Source organism: Ambystoma mexicanum, chromosome 7q, assembly GCF_040938575.1.
Source record: "Ambystoma mexicanum isolate Mex_15411 chromosome 7q, UKY_AmexF1_1, whole genome shotgun sequence".
Classification (NCBI taxonomy): domain Eukaryota; kingdom Metazoa; phylum Chordata; class Amphibia; order Caudata; family Ambystomatidae; genus Ambystoma; species Ambystoma mexicanum.
In genome coordinates, this window is record NC_090941.1 from 648955132 (window position 1) to 648971596 (window position 16465).

The following is a 16465-nucleotide window of genomic DNA, read 5'->3' on the forward strand; positions in this document are numbered from 1 at the left end:
GTGATATGGGCCCCGGGAGATAGAGGGGTTTGCGGTGGCAAAGCCATACGATATGGGCACCGGGAGATAGAGGGGTTTGATGCCATGCAGCCTTGTGATATGGGCACCAGGAGATAGAGGGGTTTGCTGTGGTACAGCCATGGGATATGGATACCGGGATATAAAGGGGTTTGCTGTGGTATAGCCTTGTAATATGGGCACCTGGAGATAGAGGGGTTTGCTGTGCTGTAGCCTTGTGATATGGATACCGGGATATAAAGGGGTTTGCTGTGGTATAGCCTTGTAATATGGGCACCTGGAGATAGAGGGGTTTGCTGTGGTGTAGCCTTGTAATATGGGCACCGGGAGATAGAGGGGTTTGCTGTGCTGTAGCCTTGTGATATGGGCACCGGAAGATAGAGGGATTTGCTGTGGTGTAGCCTTGTGATATGGGCAGTGGGAGGTAGAGGGGTTTGCTGTGGCACAACCATATAATATGGGCACCGGGAGATAGAGGAGTTTGCTGTTGTGTAGCCTTGTGATATGGGCACCGGGAGATAGAGGGGTTTGCTGTGGTGTAGCCTTGAGATATGGGCACCGGGAGATAGAGGGTTTTTACTGTGGTGCAGCCTTGTGAAATGGGAACCGGCAGATAGAGGGGTTTTCCGTGGAGCAGCCATGTGGTATGGGTAACAGGATATAAGGCACAGCCATGTGGTATGGGTACCACGATATAAAGAGGTTTGCTGTGGTGTACCCTCGTGACATGGGCACCGGGAGATAGAGGGGTTTGCTGTGGTGTAGACTTGTGATATGGGCCCCGGGAGATAGAGGGGTTTGCGGTGGCAAAGCCATACGATATGGGCACCGGGAGATAGAGGGTTTTGATGCCATGCAGCCTTGTGATATGGGCACCAGGAGATAGAGGGGTTTGCTGTGGTACAGCCATGGGATATGGATACCAGGATATAAAGGGGTTTGCTGTGGTATAGCCTTGTAATATGGGCACCGGGAGATAGAGGGGTTTGCTGTGGTGCAGCCTTGTGATATGGACACCGGGAGATAGAGGGGTTTTCTGTGGTGTAGCCTTGTGATATGGGCACCGGGAGATAGAGGAGTTTGCTGTGGTGTAGCCTTGTGATATGGGCAGTGGGAGATAGAGGGGTTTGCTGTGGTGTAGCCTTGTAATATGTGCACCAGGAGATAGAGGGGTTTGCTGTGCTGTAGCCTTGTGATATGGGCACCGGAAGATAGAGGGGTTTTGCTGTGGTGTAGCCTTGTGATATGGGCAGTGGGAGATAGAGGGGTTTGCTGTGGCACAACCATATAATATGGGCACCGGGAGATAGAGGAGTTTGCTGTTGTGTAGCCTCGCGATATGGGCACCGGGAGATAGAGGGGTTTGCTGTGGTGTAGCCTTGTGATATGGGCACCGGGAGATAGAGGGGTTTGATGTCGTGCAGCCTTGTGATATGGGCACTAGGAGATAGAGGGGTTTGCTGTGGTGCAGCCATGGAATATATGGGTACCGGAATATAAAGGGTTTGCTGTGGTATAGCCTTGTGATATGGGCACCGGGAGATAGACGGGTTTGCTGTTGTGTAGCCTTGTGATATGGGCACCGGGAGATAGAGGGGTTTGCTGTGGCACAACCATACGATATGGGAACCGGGAGATAGAGGGGTTTGCTGTTGTGTAGCCTTGTGATATGGGCACAGGGAGATGGAGGAGTTTGCTGTTGTGTAGCCTTGTGATATGGGCACCCGGAGATAGAGGGGTTTGCTGTGGTGCAGCCTGGTGATATGGCACTGGGAGATAGAGGGGTTTGCTATGGTGTAACCTTGTGATACGGGCACCGGGATATAGAGGGGTTTGCTGTTGTGTAGCCTTGTGATATGGGCACCGGGAGATAGAGGGATTTGCTGTGGTGTAGACTTGTGAAATGGGCACCGGGAGATAGAGGGGTTTGCTGTGGTGTAGCCTTGTGATATGGGCAACGGGAGATAGAGGGGTTTGCTGTGGTGTAGCCTTGTGATATGGGCACCGGGATATAGAGGGGTTTGCTGTGGTGTAGCCTTGTGATATGGACACTAAGAGATAGAGGGGTTTTCTGTGGTGTAGCCTTGTGATATGGGCACCGGAAGATAGAGGGGTTTGCTGTGGTGTAGCCTTGTGATATGGGCACCGGGAGATAGAGGGGTTTGCTGTGGTGTAGCCTTGTGATATGGGCACTGCGATATAGAGGGGTTTGCTGTGGTGTAGCCTTGTGATATGGGCACTAAGAGATAGAGGGGTTTTATGTGGTGTAGCCTTGTGATATGGGCACCGGAAGATAGAGGGGTTTGCTGTGGTGTAGCCTTGTGATATGGGCACCTGGAGATAGAGGGTTTTTACTGTGGTGCAGACTTGTGAAATGGGCACCGGGAGATAGAGGGGTTTTCCGTGGACCAGCCATGTGGTATGGGTAACAGGATATAAGGCACAGCCATGTGGTATGGGTACCAGGATATAAAGAGGTTTGCTGTGGTGTAGCCTCGTGACATGGTCACCAGGAGATAGAGGGGTTTGCTGTGGTGTAGCCTTGTGATATGGGCACTAAGAGATAGAGGGGTTTGCTGTGGTGTAGCCTTGTGATATGGGCACCGGGAGATAGAGGGGTTTTCTGTGGTGTAGCCTTGTGATATGGGCACCGGGAGATGGAGAGGTTTGCTGTGGTGTAGCCTTGTGATATGGGCACCGGGAGATAGAGGGTTTTTACTGTGGTGCAGCCTTGTGAAATGGGCAGCGGCAGATAGAGGGGTTTTCCGTGGACCAGCCATGTGGTATGTGTAACAGGATATAAGGCACAGCCATGTGGTATGGGTACCACGATATAAAGAGGTTTGCTGTGGTGTAGCCTCGTGACATGGGCAACGGGAGATAGAGGGGTTTGCTGTGGTGTAGACTTGTGATATGGGCCCCGGGAGATAGAGGGTTTTGCTGTGGCAAAGCCATACGATATGGGCACCGGGAGATAGAGGGGTTTGATGCCATGCAGCCTTGTGATATGGGCACCAGGAGATAGAGGGGTTTGCTGTGGTACAGCCATGGGATATGGATACCGGGATATAAAGGGGTTTGCTGTGGTATAGCCTTGTAATATGGGCACCGGGAGATAGAGGGGTTTGCTGTGCTGTAGCCTCGTGATATGGGCACCGGGAGATAGAGGGGTTTGCTGTGGTGCAGCCTTGTGATATGGACACCGGGAGATAGAGGGGTTTTCTGTGGTGTAGCCTTGTGATATGGGCACCGGGAGATAGAGGGTTTTGCTGTGGTGTAGCCTTGTGATATGGGCAGTGGGAGATAGAGGGGTTTGCTGTGGTGTAGCCTTGTAATATGGGCACCAGGAGATAGAGGGGTTTGCTGTGCTGTAGCCTTGTGATATGGGCACCGGAAGATAGAGGGATTTGCTGTGCTGTAGCCTTGTGATTTGGGCAGTGGGAGATAGAGGGGTTTGCTGTGGCACAACCATATAATATGGGCACCGGGAGATAGAGGAGTTTGCTGTTGTGTAGCCTTGTGATATGGGCACCGGGAGATAGAGGGGTTTGCTGTGGTGTAGCCTTGTGATATGGGCACCGAGAGATAGAGGGGTTTGATGTTGTGCAGCCTTGTGATATGGGCACCAGGATATAGAGGGGTTTGCTGTGGTGCAGCCATGGAATATATGGGTACCAGGATATAAAGGGGTTTGCTGTGGTATAGCCTTGTGATATGGGCACCGGGAGATAGAGGGGTTTGCTGTTGTGTAGCCTTGTGATATGGGCACCGGGAGATAGAGGGGTTTGCTGTGGCACAACCATACAATATGGGAACCGGGAGATAGAGGGGTTTGCTGTTGTGTAGCCTTGTGATATGGGCACCGGGAGATAGAGGGGTTTTCTGTGGTGTAGCCTTGTGATATGGGCACCGGAAGATAGAGGGGTTTGCTGTGGTGTAGCCTTGTGATATGGGCACCGGGAGATAGAGGGTTTTTACTGTGGTGCAGACTTGTGAAATGGGCACCGGGAGATAGAGGGGTTTTCCGTGGACCAGCCATGTGGTATGGGTAACAGGATATAAGGCACAGCCATGTGGTATGGGTACCAGGATATAAAGAGGTTTGCTGTGGTGTAGCCTCGTGACATGGGCACCAGGAGATAGAGGGGTTTGCTGTACTGTAGCCTTGTGATATGGGCCCCGGGAGATAGAGGGGTTTGCTGTGGCAAAGCCATACGATATGGGCATCGGGAGATAGAGGGGTTTGATGCCATGCAGCCTTGTGATATGGGCACCAGGAGATAGAGGGGTTTGCTGTGGTACAGCCATAGGATATGGGTACCGGGATATAAAGGGGTTTGCTGTGGTATAGCCTTGTAATATGGGCACTGGGAGATAGAGGGGTTTGCTGTGCTGTAGCCTTGTGATATGGGCACCGGGAGATAGAGGGGTTTGCTGTGGTGCAGCCTTGTGATATGGCACTGGGAGATAGAGGGGTTTGCTGTGGTGTAGCCTTGTGATATGGGCACTGGGATATAGAGGGGTTTGCCGTTGTGTAGCCTTGTGATATGGGCCCCGGGAGATAGAGCGTTTTGCTGTGGCAAAGCCATACGATATGGGCACCGGGAGATGGAGGGGTTTGATGCCATGCAGCCTTGTGATATGGGCACCAGGAGATAGAGGGGTTTGCTGTGGTACAGCCATGGGATATGGATACCGGGATATAAAGGGGTTTGCTGTGGTATAGCCTTGTAATATGGGCACCGGGAGATAGAGGGGTTTGCTGTGCTGTAGCCTTGTGATATGGGCACCGGGAGATAGAGGGGTTTGCTGTGGTGCAGCCTTGTGATATGGACACCGGGAGATAGAGGGGTTTTCTGTGGTGTAGCCTTGTGATATGGGCACCGGGAGATAGAGGGTTTTGCTGTGGTGTAGCCTTGTGATATGGGCAGTGGGAGATAGAGGGGTTTGCTGTGGTGTAGCCTTGTAATATGGGCACCAGGAGATAGAGGGGTTTGCTGTGCTGTAGCCTTGTGATATGGGCACCGGAAGATAGAGGGATTTGCTGTGCTGTAGCCTTGTGATTTGGGCAGTGGGAGATAGAGGGGTTTGCTGTGGCACAACCATATAATATGGGCACCGGGAGATAGAGGAGTTTGCTGTTGTGTAGCCTTGTGATATGGGCACCAGGAGATAGAGGGGTTTGCTGTGGTGTAGCCTTGTGATATGGGCACCGAGAGATAGAGGAGTTTGATGTCGTGCAGCCTTGTGATATGGGCACCAGGAGATAGAGGGGTTTGCTGTGGTGCAGCCATGGAATATATGGGTACCGGGATATAAAGGGGTTTGCTGTGGTATAGCCTTGTGATATGGGCACCGGGAGATAGAGGGGTTTGCTGTTGTGTAGCCTTGTGATATGGGCACCGGGAGATAGAGGGGTTTGCTGTGGCACAACCATACAATATGGGAACCGGGAGATAGAGGGGTTTGCTGTTGTGTAGCCTTGTGATATGGGCACCGGGAGATAGAGGGGTTTTCTGTGGTGTAGCCTTGTGATATGGGCACCGGAAGATAGAGGGGTTTGCTGTGGTGTAGCCTTGTGATATGGGCACCGGGAGATAGAGGGTTTTTACTGTGGTGCAGACTTGTGAAATGGGCACCGGGAGATAGAGGGGTTTTCCGTGGACCAGCCATGTGGTATGGGTAACAGGATATAAGGCACAGCCATGTGGTATGGGTACCAGGATATAAAGAGGTTTGCTGTGGTGTAGCCTCGTGACATGGGCACCAGGAGATAGAGGGGTTTGCTGTACTGTAGCCTTGTGATATGGGCCCCGGGAGATAGAGGGGTTTGCTGTGGCAAAGCCATACGATATGGGCATCGGGAGATAGAGGGGTTTGATGCCATGCAGCCTTGTGATATGGGCACCAGGAGATAGAGGGGTTTGCTGTGGTACAGCCATAGGATATGGGTACCGGGATATAAAGGGGTTTGCTGTGGTATAGCCTTGTAATATGGGCACAGGGAGATAGAGGGGTTTGCTGTGCTGTAGCCTTGTGATATGGGCACCGGGAGATAGAGGGGTTTGCTGTGGTGCAGCCTTGTGATATGGCACTGGGAGATAGAGGGGTTTGCTGTGGTGTAGCCTTGTGATATGGGCACTGGGATATAGAGGGGTTTGCCGTTGTGTAGCCTTGTGATATGGGCACCGGGAGATAGAGGGATTTGCTGTGGTGTAGACTTGTGAAATGGGCACCGGGAGATAGAGGGGTTTGCTGTGGTGTAGCCTTGTGATATGGGCACCGGGATATAGAGGGGTTTGCTGTGGTGTAGCCTTGTGATATGGGCACCGGGAGATAGAGGGGTTTTCTGTGGTGTAGCCTTGTGATATGGGCACCGGAAGATAGAGGGGTTTGCTGTGGTGTAGCCTTGTGATATGGGCACCGGGAGATAGAGGGTTTTTACTGTGGTGCAGACTTGTGAAATGGGCACCGGGAGATAGAGGGGTTTTCCGTGGACCAGCCATGTGGTATGGGTAACAGGATATAAGGCACAGCCATATGGTATGGGTACCAGGATATAAAGAGGTTTGCTGTGGTGTAGCCTCGTGACATGGGCACCAGGAGATAGAGGGGTTTGCTGTGGTGTAGCCTTGTGATATGGGCCCCGGGAGATAGAGGGGTTTGCTGTGGCAAAGCCATACGATATGGGCACCGGGAGATAGAGGGGTTTGATGCCATGCAGCCTTGTGATATGGGCACCAGGAGATAGAGGGGTTTGCTGTGGTATAGCCATGTGATATGGGTACCGGGATATAAAGGGGTTTGCTGTGGTATAGCCTTGTAATATGGGCACCGGGAGATAGAGGGGTTTGCTGTGGTGCAGCCTTGTGATATGGACACCGGGAGATAGAGGGGTTTTCTGTGGTGTAGCCTTGTGATATGGGCACCGGGAGATAGGCGAGTTTGCTGTTGTGTAGCCTTGTGATATGGGCACCGGGAGATAGAGGGGTTTGCTGTGGTGTAGCCTTGTGATATGGGCACCGGGATGTAGAGGGGTTTGCCGTTGTGTAGCCTTGTGATATGGGCACTGGGAGATAGAGGGATTTTCTGTGGTGTAGACTTGTGATATGGGCACCGGGAGATAGAGGGGTTTGCTGTGGTGTAGCCTTGTGATATGGGCACCGGAATATAGAGGGGTTTGCTGTGGTGTAGCCTTGTGATATGGGCAGTGGGAAATAGAGGGGTTTGCTGTGGTGTAGCCTTGTGATATGGGCACCGGGAGATAGAGGGGTTTTCTATGGTGTAGCCTTGTGATATGGGCACTGGGAGATGGAGGGGTTTGCTGTGGTGTAGCATTGTGATATGGGCACCGGGAGATAGAGGGTTTTTACTGTGGTGCAGCCTTGTGAAATGGGCACCGGCAGATAGAGGGATTTTCCGTGGACCAGCCATGTGGTATGGGTAACAGGATATAAGGCACAGCCATGTGGTATGGGTACCAGGATATAAAGAGGTTTGAAGCAGTGTAGCCTCGTGGCATGGGCACCGGGAGATAGAGGGCTTTGCTGTGGTGTAGCCTGGTGATATGGGCCCCGGGAGATAGAGGGGTTTGCTGTGGCAAAGCCATACGATATGGGCACCGGTAGATAGAGGGGTTTGATGCCATGCAGCCTTGTGATATGGGCACCAGGAGATAGAGGGGTTTGCTGTGGTACTGCCATGGGATATGGGTACCGTGATGTGAAGGGTTTTGCTGTGGTTTTGCCTTGTAATATGGGCACTGGGAGATAGAGGGGTTTGCTGTGCTGTAGCCTTGTGATATGGGCACCGGGAGATAGAGGGGTTTGCTGTGGTGCAGCCTTGTGATATGGACACCGGGAGATAGAGGGGTTTTTTGTGGTGTGGCCTTGTGATATGGGCACCGGGATATGGAGGGGTTTGCTGTGGTGTAGCCTTGAGATATGGGCACCGGGAGATAGAGGGTTTTTACTGTGGTGCAGCCTTGTGAAATGGGAACCGGCAGATAGAGGGGTTTTCCGTGGACCAGCCATGTGGTATGGGTAACAGGATATAAGGCACAGCCATGTGTACCACGATATAAAGTGGTTTGCTGTGGTGCTGCCTTGTGATATGGACACCGGGAGATAGAGGGGTTTTCTGTGGTGTAGCCTTGTGATATGGGCACCGGGAGATAGAGGAGTTTGCTGTGGTGTAGCCTTGTGATATGGGCAGTGGGAGATAGAGGGGTTTGCTGTGGTGTAGCCTTATAATATGGGCACCGGGAGATAGAGGGGTTTGCTGTGCTGTAGCCTTGTGATATGGGCAGTGGGAGATAGAGGGGTTTGCTGTGGCACAACCATATAATATGGGCACCGGGAGATAGAGGAGTTTGCTGTTGTTTAGCCTTGTGATATGGGCACCGGGAGATAGAGGGGTTTGCTGTGGTGTAGCCTTGAGATATGGGCACCGGGAGATAGAGGGTTTTTACTGTGGTGCAGCCTTGTGAAATGGGAACCGGAGGATAGAGGGGTTTTCCGTGGACCAGCCATGTGGTAAGGGTAACAGGATATAAGGCACAGCCATGTGGTATGGGTACCACGATATAAAGAGGTTTGCTGTGGTGTAGCCTGGTGATATGGGCCCCGGGAGATAGAGGGGTTTGCTGTGGCAAAGCCATACGATATGGGCACCGGTAGATAGAGGGGTTTGATGCCATGCAGCCTTGTGATATGGGCACCAGGAGATAGAGGGGTTTGCTGTGGTACTGCCATGGGATATGGGTACCGTGATGTGAAGGGTTTTGCTGTGGTTTTGCCTTGTAATATGGGCACTGGGAGATAGAGGGGTTTGCTGTGCTGTAGCCTTGTGATATGGGCACCGGGAGATAGAGGGGTTTGCTGTGGTGCAGCCTTGTGATATGGACACCGGGAGATAGAGGGTTTTTTTGTGGTGTGGCCTTGTGATATGGGCACCGGGATATGGAGGGGTTTGCTGTGGTGTAGCCTTGAGATATGGGCACCGGGAGATAGAGGGTTTTTACTGTGGTGCAGCCTTGTGAAATGGGAACCGGCAGATAGAGGGGTTTTCCGTGGACCAGCCATGTGGTATGGGTAACAGGATATAAGGCACAGCCATGTGTACCACGATATAAAGTGGTTTGCTGTGGTGCTGCCTTGTGATATGGACACCGGGAGATAGAGGGGTTTTCTGTGGTGTAGCCTTGTGATATGGGCACCGGGAGATAGAGGAGTTTGCTGTGGTGTAGCCTTGTGATATGGGCAGTGGGAGATAGAGGGGTTTGCTGTGGTGTAGCCTTATAATATGGGCACCGGGAGATAGAGGGGTTTGCTGTGCTGTAGCCTTGTGATATGGGCAGTGGGAGATAGAGGGGTTTGCTGTGGCACAACCATATAATATGGGCACCGGGAGATAGAGGAGTTTGCTGTTGTTTAGCCTTGTGATATGGGCACCGGGAGATAGAGGGGTTTGCTGTGGTGTAGCCTTGAGATATGGGCACCGGGAGATAGAGGGTTTTTACTGTGGTGCAGCCTTGTGAAATGGGAACCGGCAGATAGAGGGGTTTTCCGTGGACCAGCCATGTGGTAAGGGTAACAGGATATAAGGCACAGCCATGTGGTATGGGTACCACGATATAAAGAGGTTTGCTGTGGTGTAGCCTCGTGACATGGGCACCGGGAGATAGAGGGGTTTGCTGTGGTGTAGACTTGTGATATGGGCCCCGGGAGATAGAGGGGTTTGCGGTGGCAAAGCCATACGATATGGGCACCGGGAGATAGAGGGGTTTGATGCCATGCAGCCTTGTGATATGGGCACGAGGAGATAGAGGGGTTTGCTGTGGTACAGCCATGGGATATGGATACCAGGATATAAAGGGGTTTGCTGTGGTATAGCCTTGTAATATGGGTACCTGGAGATAGAGGGGCTTGCTGTGCTGTAGCCTTGTGATATGGGCACCGGGAGATAGAGGGGTTTGCTGTGGTGCAGCCTTGTGATATGGACACCGGGAGATAGAGGGGTTTTCTGTGGTGTAGCCTTGTGATATGGGCACCGGGAGATAGAGGAGTTTGCTGTGCTGTAGCCTTGTGATATGGGCACCGGGAGATAGAGGGGTTTGCTGTGGTGTAGCCTTGTGATATGGGCAGTGGGAGATAGAGGGGTTTGCTGTGGTGTAGCCTTGTAATATGGGCACCGGGAGATAGAGGGGTTTGCTGTGCTGTAGCCTTGTGATATGGGCACCGGGAGATAGAGGGGTTTGCTGTGGTGTAGCCTTGTGATATGGGCAGTGGGAGATAGAGGGGTTTGCTGTGGTGTAGCCTTGTAATATGGGCACCGGGAGATAGAGGGGTTTGCTGTGGTGTAGCCTTGTGATATGGGCAGTGGGAGATAGAGGGGTTTGCTGTGGCACAACCATATAATATGGGCACCGGGAGATAGAGGAGTTTGCTGTTGTGTAGCCTTGTGATATGGGCACCGGGAGATAGAGGGGTTTGCTGTGGTGTAGCCTTGTGATATGGGCACCGGGAGATAGAGGGGTTTGATGTCGTGCAGCCTTGTGATATGGGCACCAGGCGATAGAGGGGTTTGCTGTGGTGCAGCCATGGAATATATGGGTACCGGGATATAAAGGGGTTTGCTGTTGTGTAGCCTTGTGATATGGGCACCGGGAGATAGAGGGGTTTGCTGTGGCACAACCATACGATATGGGAACCGGGAGATAGAGGGGTTTGCTGTTGTGTAGCCTTGTGATATGGGCACAGGGAGATGGAGGAGTTTGCTGTTGTGTAGCCTTGTGATATGGGCACCCGGAGATAGAGGGGTTTGCTGTGGTGCAGCCTGGTGATATGGCACTGGGAGATAGAGGGGTTTGCTATGGTGTAACCTTGTGATACGGGCACCGGGATATAGAGGGGTTTGCTGTTGTGTAGCCTTGTGATATGGGCACCGGGAGATAGAGGGATTTGCTGTGGTGTAGACTTGTGAAATGGGCACCGGGAGATAGAGGGGTTTGCTGTGGTGTAGCCTTGTGATATGGGCACCGGGAGATAGAGGGGTTTGCTGTGGTGTAGCCTTGTGATATGGGCACCGGGATATAGAGGGGTTTGCTGTGGTTTAGCCTTGTGATATGGGCACTAAGAGATAGAGGGGTTTTCTGTGGTGTAGCCTTGTGATATGGGCACTGGAAGATAGAGGGGTTTGCTGTGGTGTAGCCTTGTGATATGGGCACCGGGAGATGGAGGGGTTTGCTGTGGTGTAGCCTTGTGATATGGGCACCGGGATATAGAGGGGTTTGCTGTGGTGTAGCCTTGTGATATGGGCACTAAGAGATAGAGGGGTTTTCTGTGGTGTAGCCTTGTGATATGGGCACTGGAAGATAGAGGGGTTTGCTGTGGTGTAGCCTTGTGATATGGGCACCTGGAGATAGAGGGATTTTACTGTGGTGCAGACTTGTGAAATGAAATGGGCAACGGGAGATAGAGGGGTTTTCCGTGGACCAGCCATGTGGTATGGGTAACAGGATATAAGGCACAGCCATGTGGTATGGGTACCAGGATATAAAGAGGTTTGCTGTGGTGTAGCCTCGTGACATGGGCACCAGGAGATAGAGGGGTTTGCTGTGGTGTAGCCTTGTGATATGGGCCCCGGGAGATAGAGGGGTTTGCTGTGGCAAAGCCATACGATATGGGCACCGGGAGATAGAGGGGTTTGATGCCATGCAGCCTTGTGATATGGGCACCAGGAGATAGAGGGGTTTGCTGTGCTGTAGCCTTGTGATATGGGCACCGGGATGTAGAGGGGTTTGCCGTTGTGTAGCCTTGTGATATGGGCACCGGAAGATAGAGTGGTTTGCTGTGGTGTAGCCTTGTGATATGGGCACCGGGATATAGAGGGGTTTGCTGTGGTGTAGCCTTGTCATATGGGCAATGGGAGATAGAGGGGTTTGCTGTGGTGTAGCCTTGTGATATGGGCACCGGGAGATAGAGGGGTTTTCTGTGGTGTAGCCTTGTGATATGGGCACCAGGAGATGGAGGGCTTTGCTGTGCTGTAGCCTTGTGATATGGGCACCGGGAGATAGAGGGGTTTGCTGTGGTGCAGCCTTGTGATATGGACACCGGGAGATAGAGGGGTTTTCTGTGGTGTAGCCTTGTGATATGGGCACCGGGAGATAGAGGAGTTTGCTGTGTTGTAGCCTTGTGATATGGGCAGTGGGAGATAGAGGGGTTTGCTGTGGTGTAGCCTTGTAATATGGGCACCGGGAGATAGAGGGGTTTGCTGTGCTGTAGCCTTGTTATATGGGCACCGAAAGATAGAGGGATTTGCTGTGGTGTAGCCTTGTGATATGGGCAGTGGGAGGTAGAGGGGTTTGCTGTGGCACAACCATATAATATGGGCACCGGGAGATAGAGGAGTTTCCTGATGTGTAGCCTTGTGATATGGGCACCGGGAGATAGAGGGGTTTGCTGTGGTGTAGCCTTGAGATATGGGCACCGGGAGATAGAGGGTTTTTACTGTGGTGCAGCCTTGTGAAATGGGAACCGGCAGATAGAGGGATTTACCGTGGACCAGCCATGTGGTATGGTTGACAGGATATAAGGCACAGCCATGTGGTATGGGTACAACGATATAAAGAGGTTTGCTGTGGTGTAGCCTCGTGACATGGGCACCGGGAGATAGAGGGGTTTGCTGTGGTGTAGACTTGTGATATGGGCCCCGGGAGATAGAGGGGTTTGCGGTGGCAAAGCCATACGATAGGGGCAGTGGGAGATAGAGGGGTTTGATGCCATGCAGCCTTGTGATATGGGCACCAGGAGATAGAGGGGTTTGCTGTGGTACAGCCATGGGATATGGATACCAGGATATAAAGGGGTTTGATGTGGTATAGCCTTGTAATATGGGTACCTGGAGATAGAGGGGTTTGCTGTGCTGTAGCCTTGTGATATGGGCACCGGGAGATAGAGGGGTTTGCTGTGGTGCAGCCTTGTGATATGGACACCGGGAGATAGAGGGGTTTTCTGTGGTGTAGCCTTGTGATATGGGCAGTGGGAGATAGAGGGGTTTGCTGTGGTGTAGCCTTGTAATATGGGCACCGGGAGATAGAGGGGTTTGCTGTGCTGTAGCCTTGTGATATGGGCACCGGAAGATAGAGGGATTTGCTGTGGTGTAGCCTTGTGATATGGGCAGTGGGAGATAGAGGGGTTTGCTGTGGCACAACCATATAATATGGGCACCGGGAGATAGAGGAGTTTGCTGTTGTGTAGCCTTGTGATATGGGCACCGGAAGATAGAGGGATTTTCTGTGGTGTAGCCTTGTGATATGGGCAGTTGGAGATAGAGGGGTTTGCTGTGGCACAACCATATAATATGGGCACCGGGAGATAGAGGGGTTTGCTGTGGTGTAGCCTTGTGATATGGGCACCGGGAGATAGAGGGGTTTGATGTCGTGCAGCCTTGTGATATGGGCACCAGGAGATAGAGGGGTTTGCTGTGGTGCAGCCATGGAATATATGGGTACCGGGATATAAAGGGGTTTGCTGTGGTATAGCCTTGTGATATGGGCACCGGGAGATAGACGGGTTTGCTGTTGTGTAGCCTTGTGATATGGGCACCGGGAGATAGAGGGGTTTGCTGTGGCACAACCATACGATATGGGAACCGGGAGATAGAGGGGTTTGCTGTTGTGTAGCCTTGTCATATGGGCACAGGGAGATGGAGGGGTTTGCTATGGTGTAACCTTGTGATACGGGCACCGGGATATGGAGGGGTTTGCTGTTGTGTAGCCTTGTGATTTGGGCACTGGGAGATAGAGGGATTTGCTGTGGTGAAGACTTGTGAAATGGGCACCGGGAGATAGAGGGGTTTGCTGTGGTGTAGCCTTGTGATATGGGCACCGGGAGATAGAGGGGTTTGCTGTGGTGTAGCCTTGTGATATAGGCACCGGGATATAGAGGGGTTTGCTGTGGTGTAGCCTTGTGATATGGGCACTAAGAGATAGAGGGGTTTTCTGTGGTGTAGCCTTGTGATATGGGCACCGGAAGATAGAGGGGTTTGCTGTGGTGTAGCCTTGTGATATGGGCAACGGGAGATAGAGGGGTCTGCTGTGGTGTAGCCTTGTGATATGGGCACCGGGATATAGAGGGGTTTGCTGTGGTGTAGCCTTGTGATATGGGCACTAAGAGATAGAGGGGTTTTCTGTGGTGTAGCCTTGTGATATGGGCACCGGAAGATAGAGGGTTTTGCTGTGGTGTAGCCTTGTGATATGGGCACCTGGAGATAGAGGGTTTTTACTGTGGTGCAGACTTGTGAAATGGGCACCGTGAGATAGAGGGGTTTTCCGTGGACCAGCCATGTGGTATGGGTAACAGGATATAAGGCACAGCCATGTGGTATGGGTACCAGGATATAAAGAGGTTTGCTGTGGTGTAGCCTCGTGACATGGGCACCAGGAGATAGAGGGGTTTGCTGTGGTGTAGCCTTGTGATATGGGCCCCGGGAGATAGAGGGGTTTGCTGTGGCAAAGCCATACGATATGGGCACCGGGAGATAGAGGGGTTTGATGCCATGCAGCCTTGTGATATGGGCACCAGGAGATAGAGGGGTTTGCTGTGGTACAGCCATGGGATATGGGTACCGGGATGTAAAGGGGTTTGCTGTGGTATAGCCTTGTAATATGGGCACCGGGAGATAGAGGGGTTTGCTGTGCCGTAGCCTTGTGATATGGGCACCGGGATGTAGAGGGGTTTGCCGTTGTGTAGCCTTGTGATATGGGCACCGGGAGATAGAGGGATTTGCTGTGGTGTAGACTTGTGATATGGGCACCGGGAGATAGAGGGGTTTGCTGTAGTGTAGCCTTGTGATATGGGCACCGGAAGATAGAGTGGTTTGCTGTGGTGTAGCCTTGTGATATGGGCACCGGGATATAGAGGGGTTTGCTGTGGTGTAGCCTTGTGATATGGGCAGTGGGAGATAGAGGGGTTTGCTGTGGTGTAGCCTTGTGATATGGGCACCGGGAGATAGAGGGGTTTTCTGTGGTGTAGCCTTGTGATATGGGCACCGGGAGATGGAGGGCTTTGCTGTGCTGTAGCCTTGTGATATGGGCACCGGGAGATAGAGGGGTTTGCTGTGGTGCAGCCTTGTGATATGGACACCGGGAGATAGAGGGGTTTTCTGTGGTGTAGCCTTGTGATATGGGCACCGGGAGATAGAGGAGTTTGCTGTGGTGTAGCCTTGTGATATGGGCAGTGAGAGATAGAGGGGTTTGTTGTGGTGTAGCCTTGTAATATGGGCACCGGGAGATAGAGGGGTTTGCTGTGCTGTAGCCTTGTGATATGGGCACCGGAAGATAGAGGGATTTGCTGTGGTGTAGCCTTGTGATATGGGCAGTGGGAGATAGAGGGGTTTGCTGTGGCACAACCATATAATATGGGCACCGGGAGATAGAGGAGTTTGCTGTTGTGTAGCCTTGTGATATGGGCACCGGGAGATAGAGGGGTTTGCTGTGGTGTAGCCTTGAGATATGGGCACCCGGAGATAGAGGGTTTTTACTGTGGTGCAGCCTTGTGAAATGGGAACCGGCAGATAGAGGGGTTTTCCGTGGACCAGCCATGTGGTATGGGTAACAGGATATAAGGCACAGCCATGTGGTATGGGTACCACGATATAAAGAGGTTTGCTGTGGTGTAGCCTTGTGACATGGGCACCGGGAGATAGAGGGGTTTGCTGTGGTGTAGACTTGTGATATGGGCCCCGGGAGATAGAGGGGTTTGCGGTGGCAAAGCCATACGATATGGGCACCGGGAGATAGAGGGGTTTGATGCCATGCAGCCTTGTGATATGGGCACCAGGAGATAGAGGGGTTTGCTGTGGTACAGCCATGGGATATGGATACCAGGATATAAAGGGGTTTGCTGTGGTATAGCCTTGTAATATGGGTACCTGGAGTTAGAGGGGTTTGCTGTGCTGTAGCCTTGTGATATGGGCACCGGGAGATAGAGGGGTTTGCTGTGGTGCAGCCTTGTGATATGGACACCGGGAGATATAGGGGTTTTCTGTGGTGTAGCCTTGTGATATGGGCACCGGGAGATAGAGGAGTTTGCTGTGGTGTAGCCTTGTGATATGGGCAGTGGGAGATAGAGGGGTTTGCTGTGGTGTAGCCTTGTAATATGGGCACCGGGAGATAGAGGGGTTTGCTGTGCTGTAGCCTTGTGATATGGGCACCGGAAGATAGAGGGATTTGCTGTGGTGTAGCCTTGTGATATGGGCAGTGGGAGATAGAGGGGTTTGCTGTGGCACAACCATATAATATGGGCACCGGGAGATAGAGGAGTTTGCTGTTGTGTAGCCTTGTGATATGGGCACCGGGAGATAGAGGGGTTTGCTGTGGTATAGCCTTGTGATATGGGCACCGGAGATAGACGGGTTTGCTGTTGTGTAGCCTTGTGATATGGGC